The 10,656-nt window shown below is 46.7% G+C and overlaps 1 long non-coding RNA gene across 1 annotated transcript in view; it reads left to right on the plus strand.

Annotated features, from left to right (window-relative positions):
• The window catches only part of LOC144823549 (uncharacterized), a 73,021-nt gene extending 63,313 nt beyond the window's left edge, over positions 1-9,708 (plus strand). The window contains exon 2 of the long non-coding RNA XR_013608811.1: positions 8,460-9,708. This is a non-coding gene — a long non-coding RNA (uncharacterized LOC144823549). The remainder of the gene's footprint in view (positions 1-8,459) is intronic.
• The last annotated feature ends 948 nt before the right edge of the window (positions 9,709-10,656 follow it).

Genomic DNA, 10,656 nt, shown 5'->3' on the forward strand with positions numbered 1-10,656 from the left:
TGTGGCCCCAGCCTACCATCACCGGAAAAAGCGCGCCGGAGACATTGGACAAGCCGACTCCACCGGAGCACAGTTCCTGGATGCGGTGAAGGGACTTGTTCCTCTGTGGGGCCCAATGGCAAATAGCCGCGCTATCCGACATCTGACTCAGGCAGTAGAAACAACCATTAACATCACGGCTGGCATCCTCGCTAACAACACGGCTGAGCTTCAGGCAGTCCGCCTGGTGGCTCTTCAAAACCGCCTTGTTCTAGATGTGGTTCTGGCCGACCGTGGAGGAGCATGCCGCATCATCGGCTCCAGCTGTTGCACCTACGTGCCAGATAACTCGCCTTCAGTCTACAAAGCAATCGAACACCTCCACAGACTATCCTCAGAAGTTCACCAGGAGCAAGAAGGATGGTCACTTGGAAGCTGGTTTTGGGACACTTTGAAGGACTGGGGATGGAGGTTGTTTACATTTATACTGATACCAGTCGTGGTACTGTGTGGGTGTTGCTTAGGTATTCAATGTTTGCCACCTTTGTGTTCACTCATTTCTAACTGTATGTGCCCTAAGACTTTTGACTTTAGAACTGAGCACATGAGTCCCGTCTATGAGATAGAAATACGTGGTCTTATGGGGATAGATCCGAATTGACAAGCTGGCGAGACATGTTAAAAGGGAGGACTGTGGAATTTTAGTTCGTGAACTGAACATCATCTGCGCCATCTTGCCCATTCCTCAGACTCACGTATGAACATACACGACAGCCATTTTAGGTACCATGGTCTCCCTGTTCACGATCGATCAACAGCGCACTTCCCTGACCTTGCAAGCATCCCCCATGCACCCTGGCTGCCCCCGCGCTCACATGCACAAGTCATGAACCCTCCCCTTCCGCATGACTCTGTCTCTGGGAATCACACCCCGCGCCTGACCAACACCTCCTTCCCTTCCATGAATACCCTCTTTTGATAAACCCTTCCTCTACGCTCGATTGTCCACACCGATCCTTTCTTTCATGAATATCTCTCCTTTGATGACCCCTTCCTCTGAGCCCGATTGTCTGCACGGACCGCTGGTCATCCCTTGGCCTGAGGATACAGTTTATTGCCCACTACTGTATGCACTCGCCCCTCTTCAAAGGAGCTACTATTGATCATGACCTCCCCAACCCCTGAGATTCGATCAGGCGCACACATTCCAAAGGAATCGGCGGAACACTCAGCTGCGTGATAGCCCCCTCCCATTGTATGGGGGGTGAGGACCTCTACTGTAGCCACGTGTTGGAATGAGCCGGAACTGGGGGGGTACCGGGGATGTCGTTTTTCATTACTTCACAATGTCTTTATTGTAATAAAGAGCGGTCACATGTCGTAAGCCAGTGTATAAAAGGCCAGGCCTCAGAGAGGCTAGGGAGAACACCTCGAGACGATACCTTGTTGTCCGATCTGATGTGTTCTGCTCCGTCGGAATAAAACTTGTTTCCTGTCTTCCTGTCTCCAGCGCCTGCCTCTTTATTTGATAAACTTCGTATGGTATCAGAGGCGTTTAACGCCGGGCAAAATTACTTAAGAAACATCGACTAAATCGCCTGACCATTTTCCTGACTTTCCTCACACCCTGCACCCAGACAAAGGTTTTCACTGTATAAAAAGGGGCTGTGTCCCCTTACAAGTTGTTCTCTTCCTGGATCCTACTTTGGAGGGGGGCCTGCTGCTGCTGAGCACCAGGAGGACCGCCACTAGGGATTGCCTCCCTGCCTAGGAGGACCCTGTGAGCTGGCATCTGGGCCCAGCCTTGCCCCCCACATCCTGAAGGACTGTTTGCTTTTTTTTAGGGACTTTGGAGCGCTTTATTTTTCCTCCAGCGCCTGGGAGCGCTTTATTTTTCCCCTAGAGCTTGGGAGCGCTTTATTCTGGGACTGCTGGGGGCCTGCAGCGCAGAGAGGCTGCGTGGGGATCCCCTTTCTGCTAACTTGCGGCGCGGGTGCCCACCCCGCATTGCCTGCCGCTTGTGCCCATCTCCTTATTTATTTATTTCGAGGGAGCCCACCCCTCATCTTTTGCCGTATCTAAATCACAGCCGCCGCCCGGAGATCCTCAAGGAGGCGCTGCGCCCGCCTCCCTACCAAGGGCCGCGCTGCAATTGGCGGCCCTCAGTACAGGAAGCCAGGCACCAGATGCCCGGACGTGGGCGGGCCCAGCCGATTCTCTCTTCCTCTTCCCCCGGTCGGGGGAAGCCCAGGGGAGCCTCTCAAAAGACAGGAAGCAGCGTGTGAGGCCGCGGGGCTCCCGTGCCGGAGGAGAGCCCCGCCTGCTGTGAGAAAGGAGAGCCCTGCGTGCCGGCCAAGGAGAAGCTCCGACGGCGGAGAGGGAGAGTCCCGAGGAGCGGGAGCTCTCCTGTGTCCCGGGTGGAGAGGAGCAGCGCGGGAACGACGAGGAGCCCCCGCCAAAGCAGCCCGGCGAGTGTGGGCGTCTGGGGGCTCGGCAGTGGTTCTAGAGCGGCCCCGGATGGCAGAGGGCCGCTCCATCGTTCAGCAGCAGCACCCTGGGGCATTGTAGGTTTGGAGCCACGAGAGGCTCCCGGGGGCAAATTGTTTATTCTAAGCCCATGAAGGCTCGTGGTGGCATATATGTTCTAGGGCCCCCGAGGCTCTTGAAGGCCACATTTGTTTTCGAGTCCAAGAGCAGGACTCCAACGTCTGGCCAGCATCGTTGTTTAGAGCCTAGAAGGCTCTGGGGCATTTTGTTTATTTCGAGTCCCCAGAGGGTGGACTCCAACGTTGGGGCCACATTTGCTGCAGAGCCAACGAGGCTCCAAGGGGGCGATTTTTGGTTACAAGAACCCACGAGAGGCTCCAGGTTCCCACGTTGTTCTTTTTAGTACAGGTGTTACTAGTGAGGTCATGGTGCCCTGCGTGATATTTACCTAAAGTGTTTTAGGATTGCGGAGGTGGTGTTTACCTGTTACCAGTGAGTACTGATTGTGTGCTACATGTGCTAACTTTGGTACTACAGTTATGATATATTCTATGTGCTAGTTCTAAAAGTGATTACTCCTGACAGCGGTCCAGGTGGCCCTGTCCCATGTAAATAATCCCCTCTACATTCTGCCCGTGCCCATGGCACCTTGTAAAGTATATGTTTATTATCTAATGTTTGTGGTATAAGACAAAGACTATGTTTTATATATACCCTTGTGTGGAGTTTCCTTTGTGGTGGGCCTAGGGTGTTGTTGCTGGGTGCGCGCGCAAACGCTTTACACATCACCTCTGAGATAAGCCTGACTGCTCATGCCAAGCTTCCAAGGGCGTGAGCAGAGGTTATCTTGGCGGGTAACTTCCTTGCCCTGACTAGAGTGGTGGTTTTTGCCTGGCTTTGGCGCAAGCCTCAGCCAGCCAGAAATTCCCATTTCTAACAGTTGCCATGTACTTCTCAATGAGAAACTCCGTAAAAGTTTCTCCTGCATTTTTAGTGGGGTCGTTTGGCACTACCCCAGGGTCCGGTAGCCATTACGGTACCAAAAAACACATTTAATTTTCTTTTTCAATATAAATGGCTACCAGGCGCTATCTAGGTAATAATTACCCACCTAAATCAATCAATAAGGACTTATAAAGCACTACTATTCACCTGTGAGGGTCTCAAGGCGCCAAGACCAACCTGAGATAACAAAGTACATGGGCGACACTGACAGCGCACAAAGGTATCTGGTGCTCATACTCACAACTGATTTCATGGCAGGTCTTTGGGTCCACACCCATACAATAAAAAGGCAAACGTGCAAATCAGGCCAGTAAAAATAACTTCAATCTTGTGGAGCATAAGACTCTCACGGCTTGGGATTTGATCTTCTTCTCACATGTCCACAGGTTTAGAAGGAATATGCGATCTCTCTTAGATCTAAATGAGTGATATTAATATGGATAGATACGATGTTGATGTAGACCATGTTATATGTACACATAATAACAAACTCGATTGTTGAATTCACCGGATATGACCTCCCCCCTCAACCCAGAGTCAGAAATACGTGGTCAGGCAGGCACTACGACCTATGCCAGAAGCTACTGATTGACAGATCACAGGTGGGGGTGACACTTAACCCTTAGACAAACGTGCAAACCAAAAAACCTGGGTCAACCCTACAGATAGGCAGCAACACCACAATTGTCTCAGAAGATTGGCCCCAATAAAACACGTTTGGTCGGAGGGATGCGCGTTCCCAAAAACATTATAAGTTAGAGGCCACACTTAGTTAGGAACACATAGCCAATCAGAACCAGCATGCACACTACATGCAGTGATCACGTGCTCCCCTTGCCGGACATCTGATCACCTACCCACTGGCCCTGTATTGTGTCCAAGCAAAGTCGAGACCCACTTGTGCTTCTTATGAAAGGACCAGATTTATGGCCCTGTGACTATGCCCAAATTTCCTTCTTCAAAGGAATGCATAAATCGTTTTTTATAACCTTTCATGTAATGTATAAAATAACGGCTGAAACCAGTGTGCTTGGAGACAGTCTTGGAGTTGCCTGCTCTCCCTGCCACTGTGCTTAATTAAACCATTGTTCCTATTTTGCCAAATGCCTCTTGTCTTTCATTTTTTTCCCAAGGTAAATTCATATTCGAGCAACAGCAACACTGTCCAAAAGATGAAGGTCTGCACGTGGCCAATGAGATCAAAGGTTGTGTATTGAACTTTGTAGATCTAAATGCAGAAAGGTTTGAAGTAAATGTGGTGGGATCTGCCAGGATCCACGTGCACAGTGGGGTCTAAGAAATGTAGAGGAGTTTGGTTTCGAGCCATGTGCACATTGGGGTCCAATAGATGTGGAGGGGTCTGTATGGGATCCATGTGCTCTTTAAAATTTGTCTGGATCCTGTGGCATTCACATACAGAAGTGAGGCTTTGAAGAGTCTGAAGTACCCTGCCTGGAACCCACAGACAACAAGAGGTTAACCTAATGCGCAATGTGCAGCAGTGGTCCCACAGCTGGAATCCAGATTGTCTCAGTCGCTGTGTATATAAACGGCGGCTTGGAGCCAACGGCAGAGGAGGCTCAGTTTACAAATTACAAGGAATCCTTGTCACACGTTCTCGCCCACGGCCATCCCAGTACCGACTGTAAATGGTCGACAACCCCGGCCGTGGCCCCACCGGACAGGGCCTGTGTGATTCACCAGCCTTCGGTGAGCAGCGGCTCCAGGGCGCGGTGGACTAATCTAATCTACATGGAAAACTCAAGATGTCGTGTCAGGACAGTACCGCGGAAGCAGGGTCGGTGACATGCCAAGCAGAGCCTGCCTTTCACAGGGAAGCAGTCTGGACATTCCCAAGGGTTAATTGGCCTGTTTGGTACAGGCGGTTCCAGCAACGCAACCCTCCACCCCCTCTCTCTGTTCCTCTACCCGGTGGTTTTACAGCTCGAGAGCGCGCGTGCACGTCCAGTTCTCACAGTCTGGGTCATACTAGGGCGCGGAGAATGGAGGGGGGAGGGGGGCATTGGTGATTTCCTGGTGGCTTGTAGTTTACCGCATGTGGGCACGTTCTCGCTGTAGCGTTGAAATAGGTATCCCGGAGTAAAAAAAAACATACAACCCCTGGCCCCATTTATTTTTCAAACTGTGTCTGTGTGAGAATCACAAAAACCCCAGGACCACTGTGCAGAGGGTGGACTCGTCTACAATGCTTGCGTGGTGGAGTATAGGGGCTGCTATGACGACATTTCCGAGAGTTGATTTCTATTCCCTGGCGCCCCTTGAATTCTATATACACTCTCCACTTCTCTAAATTGTTCTGCGCTGGGCTAAGCCAATTCCAGACCCACGAGGGAGGGTGGGGGAGCGATACGCCCAGAAATGGTCTGTTCCATGTTGAAGCTGTGGACGTGGGAGAGTGCAGAGGGGGTGGAGGGTTCTGCTGCTGCTAGAGATGATGTGGCACTTTAGATTAGGACATTTCATTACAGTTCCACAGCTCTCGCGCCCACGTTATTCACATCTGTACAGCGCCAACACCGTTGTTGTGGTATTGTGGCGCATTATCTGTCAGCGTGCCCTTTTCTGTGTTTCCGAGAATTTCATCAATGGGACTGGAGAAAGAATTATTTAATGCTTTCTGTTGTTTTCCTGGTGTATGGTTGTGTGGAATTATTTGCAAAGGGTCTGTCTGACTGGCCTATGTGGCATCTGACAGTACCTGCAAGGGCTGGTCTGACAGCTCAGGGCGTGGGTCTGTTATTTTGCTGTTTGTAGGCCTGTTTTATGCTCCTGTGGGCTGAACTTAATTTTTTTAGGGCAAAGGCGTTTTAGGGTTTAGAGTCGGTAAAGGTTTTCGGGTGGTGCAGGTGTTTTATGGGTTTAGGGTGGGTATGGTTTTTTTGGGTTGCAAGGGGATTTTTAGGATTTAGAGAGTGTATGGGTTTAGGGTACCAATGGTATTTTTTGGGTGGTAATAGGTTTTAGGATGGCAAAGGTATCTTTAAGATTTAGGGTGGCTTTTGGCTTTGGGGAGGCAAGGGAATATTTTGGATTTAAGGTGCGTGTAGGTTTTTTGGTGGCAAGGGTATTTTTAGGGTATAGAGTGGGTATGGGTTTTTGGGTGGCAAGGGAATTGTTACGATTTAGAGTGGGTGGGTGTTTTTGGGTGGTAAGGGAATTTTTAGGGTTTATCATGGGTATGGGTTTTTGGGGGGCAATGGCATTTTTCAGTTTTAGGGGTGTCCGTTTAGGGGTTAATAAAGCAAGAAATATACATATATATGTATTTTAGATGTGTGTGCATATATATATATACACAAACAACGGGCACTCTCTGGTAATTACAGAAAGTCCAACTAAGAGGAGTACACTGCTAGCATTACAAACTACTATGAGAAACTACAGACATGGAAAGAGGGAGGCCTACTAGTAGGAGCTGAGTACAGGTTCCTACACATCAAACACCCAGTGTCACCCTGTTTTTACATGTTGCCCAAGGTGCATAAGGATGACAAAGACCCGCCTGGCAGGCCCATAGTGTCCGCGAACGGCAGCCCCCTCGAGAATACCTCCATCTTCTTAGACACTTTTCTTTTTCCCTATGTTCTCAATTTCCCCTCATGCTGCATAGACAGCACGGACTTCATCAATAAGATCGAGGGGATCACCTGGCAAGACAATTTTTGGCTAGTCACCATAGATGTAGTTTCCCTCTACACTTGCATTAAACACTCTGATGGTATGAATGCCTGCAAACATTTGTTGAGGGACAGATCCATCTTCATCTACAAACAGACAGAAATGTTACTGGAAATGTTGGAATTTTGTTTACTGAATAACTTTTTTCTGTTTGAGGACAGGTGGTTTAAACAGGAGGTTGGGACAGCGATGGGAAGTTGCTTTGCGCCCAGTTACGCTTGTATGTTGATGGGGTGGTGGGAGGAGCAAGTTCTATGGACAGATGCCAATGAACACCTCACACGACACATTGCATTCTACACCAGATACATAGATGATATCTTTATGATCTGGGGAGGGCCTAAGACAGATCTAGTTAGATTCCTGAAATCCTTAGATAATAATGATGTCAACCTCAGATTCACCAGCAAACAAGATCAGGGCGTTATGGACTTCTTGGATGTAAGCGTCAGGATTGAGAGTGGGACAATACACAACAGCCTGCATAGAAAACCTACGGCAGGTAATAGCGTTTTACACGCTAAGAGTCACCATCCAACAAACCTTAAGAACAGCATACTGTTTGGAGAATTTCTGAGAGCCAAGCGTAGCTGTAGTTCCCAGGAATCGTTCAGAAAAGAACAAGAATGCATGATAAAAAGATTCAAGACAAGGGGATATCCTGACGAGGTAATGCTGGCCGCCAAAGAAAAAGCCGAAGCTAGAGACAGAGGGGCTCTCCTAGTAAAAAAGCCAGGGAGATCTGCAGGGAATGATAAAACCAACAGTGTTAGAATGATCACCACATTCAATGTGGAAGCAGACCAAATTCGAAAAACACTTAAACGACATTGGCACATTGTGAAAAATGACCCCGTCATAGGAGGCACAGTTAGCAAACAGCCACAGATCACCTACAGGAAGGCGCGCTCCCTGAAAGATATGCTGGTCAGGAGTTACTTGGGGGCTCCCAAGAAACATACATGGTTACATGAACAGAAGGGCTTTTTAAAATGTGGAAAATGTAAGGCATGTGGGACTAGCAAAAATCTGAAATCATACCCATTACCCACGGGGAAAACTGAGCCTATTAGCAAATTTATTAATTGTAACACCGATTTCTGTGTCTATGTGATTGTGTGCCCATGTGGTAAGTTCTACGTAGGCAGCACCATTTTCCCCATCAAAAAACGCATCCTAGAACACATGAGGGCAATCAAGAATGTTGATGTAAACTATGCGACAGCGCGACACTGGCTACGTCATCACAACAAAGATGTTAACTGTTTTTCATTTTTTGGCATTGACAGAGTACACCAGCTAGCCCCAGACGGGGCGATAGAGTCAAACAGCTACGAATTCTGGATTCAGAGTACATCATCCGCCTCGACTGTAAGAATCCTTTTGGTCTGAATGAAGATGAGGAGTTATACGTCCACATTGGATGAGTACTCGGCGTCCTTTTCAGTTATGTTCCACCTCCCTTTCTGTTTCTGGACTTCCTGATGCTGTGATTGCTGATTTCTATGGCCATACTGTCTCAAGGGAGAGGGCTCTCTACCCTGATGCCACAGACAGGACATTGAAATTTCACAAGTTAGCATAGTTTACCCTTCCAAAATTTCATCCCTGGGCCACGGACACAGCTCCGCATATATCACTACTGAGATATCATATTCTCACACATGCATGTCAGACATGACCAAATCTGGCCCAGGGCCTCTCTTTCCCCCCCCCCATCCCCCCCTCCTTTCTCCCTTTACCAAATTTTACATTATTGCACATCACACCACCGCTCACAACTGTATTACCCTTAGTTAAACCACTCCATTTTCAGGCTTGTAAATAGTTAGAATTAGGGTCACTTTTCGCACAAATTCCTGCATTAGGAGCATGGGTTGCTCCAATGCCACTTTGTACCTTAGGGACACCTATCTTACACTCATTCGGACAGGGACCTACATCGCAAAACAAGAGGACATCAAGCATATAGGAATTTTATATTTATTTTTATTCATTTGGTTTAATTTATCTACAACTCGCTGGTCTGCCAGAATAGAATAGCATGATCTATAGTTGCAACATTCCTATCTGTACCTTGGCCTGGTTTGTCCTCTGCTGGCTAATGTTCCACGAGTCAATATGCACTAAGCCACTTGGCTGTAATTTCTCTAGCACTATGACATGAAATAGTAGCACTGTGAATTTGTAGACTGTTGTATTCCTAAATTAGGTAACAACTGTTAAATATATATTTTCTCTACAATAATGTCAATTGTTTTTTTTTTTAAATGTCTATTTTCATTTACAAATTCATGTGATTTTATTTGCAATAACAAGATGTATTATTATGCTCCAACTCGTTGCTTGAGTTTTAAATATGATGGTGAAAACGATAGTCTGTTTTCCAGCTTCTTTGTTGCATTCTCGGATGTTGATCCGTCTTCACTCTTCATCACTGTGCACTTTAAAATGGTGGATTGTATTGTAAGCAATTGGCTAGTGAAAAAGACCATCCGGTCGAAATGCGTCGCCAATAAACACACACTGTGAAACACGGACCCTGGAGTGCGAGTCATTTGTTGTCCTGGAGAAAGGTTAACTGGGAAACCTTCGTGAATATATATATATATATATATATATATATATATATATATATATATATATATATATATATATATGTAGCAATGTGTGTGCATATATATATATATATATTTACACATATATATATATATAGCATCGAAATCTCCCACATTCGCTCCAGCAGGGTAAAGACGAGCCACACGGATTGCTCCGGTAAATAAAGTTCCTTATTACGGTGGCAACAAAAGATGCGTTTCGGCCGTAAAGGGGCCATAGTCATATATATAGTGATAGCCAAACTTTATTTAATCCCTAAAGTTCACAAAAAAACTACACCGGTTCCAGGCAGGCCCATTATATCAGCCATAAATAGTGTAGGTGAAACTATTATACAATATGTGGACTTTTTCCTTCAAGATTTTGTAAAAAAATTGCCCAGCTATGTGAAGGACACTGGTGACTTTTTAAGAAACGTACAAGGGATTAAATGGTCAGATGATTTTCTTTTTATTACATTGGACATTGAATCCTTGTACGACAGTATAGAGCATTCCATTGGTTTAAGGGATATTCAGTATTTTTTAGATTTTAGACCAATAGAGTTTTATCAACACAACAAGATGCTTTTAAGTCTAATCCCGTGGTGTCTGCACAACAATTGTTTTTTATTTGGCAATGATATTTATTTACAGAAACGTGGTGTTGCAATGGGAGCTTGCTTCTCCCCCAGCTATGCATGTCTGCATATTGGCTGATGGGAGGAGCAGGTCCTCAAGGTGATATATGCTACTGCTTTTAATGAACATGTTTTGTATTGGTTAAGATACATTGATGACGTTTTTATTGAGTGGCAAGGCAGCAAATCAAGTACATCTGAATGTATCAAACAGATCAATATCAATACGGCTAATCTTAGATTTACTT

This window comes from Lissotriton helveticus, chromosome 3_1, assembly GCF_964261635.1.
Source record: "Lissotriton helveticus chromosome 3_1, aLisHel1.1, whole genome shotgun sequence".
In the NCBI taxonomy this organism is placed as follows: Eukaryota; Metazoa; Chordata; class Amphibia; order Caudata; family Salamandridae; genus Lissotriton; species Lissotriton helveticus.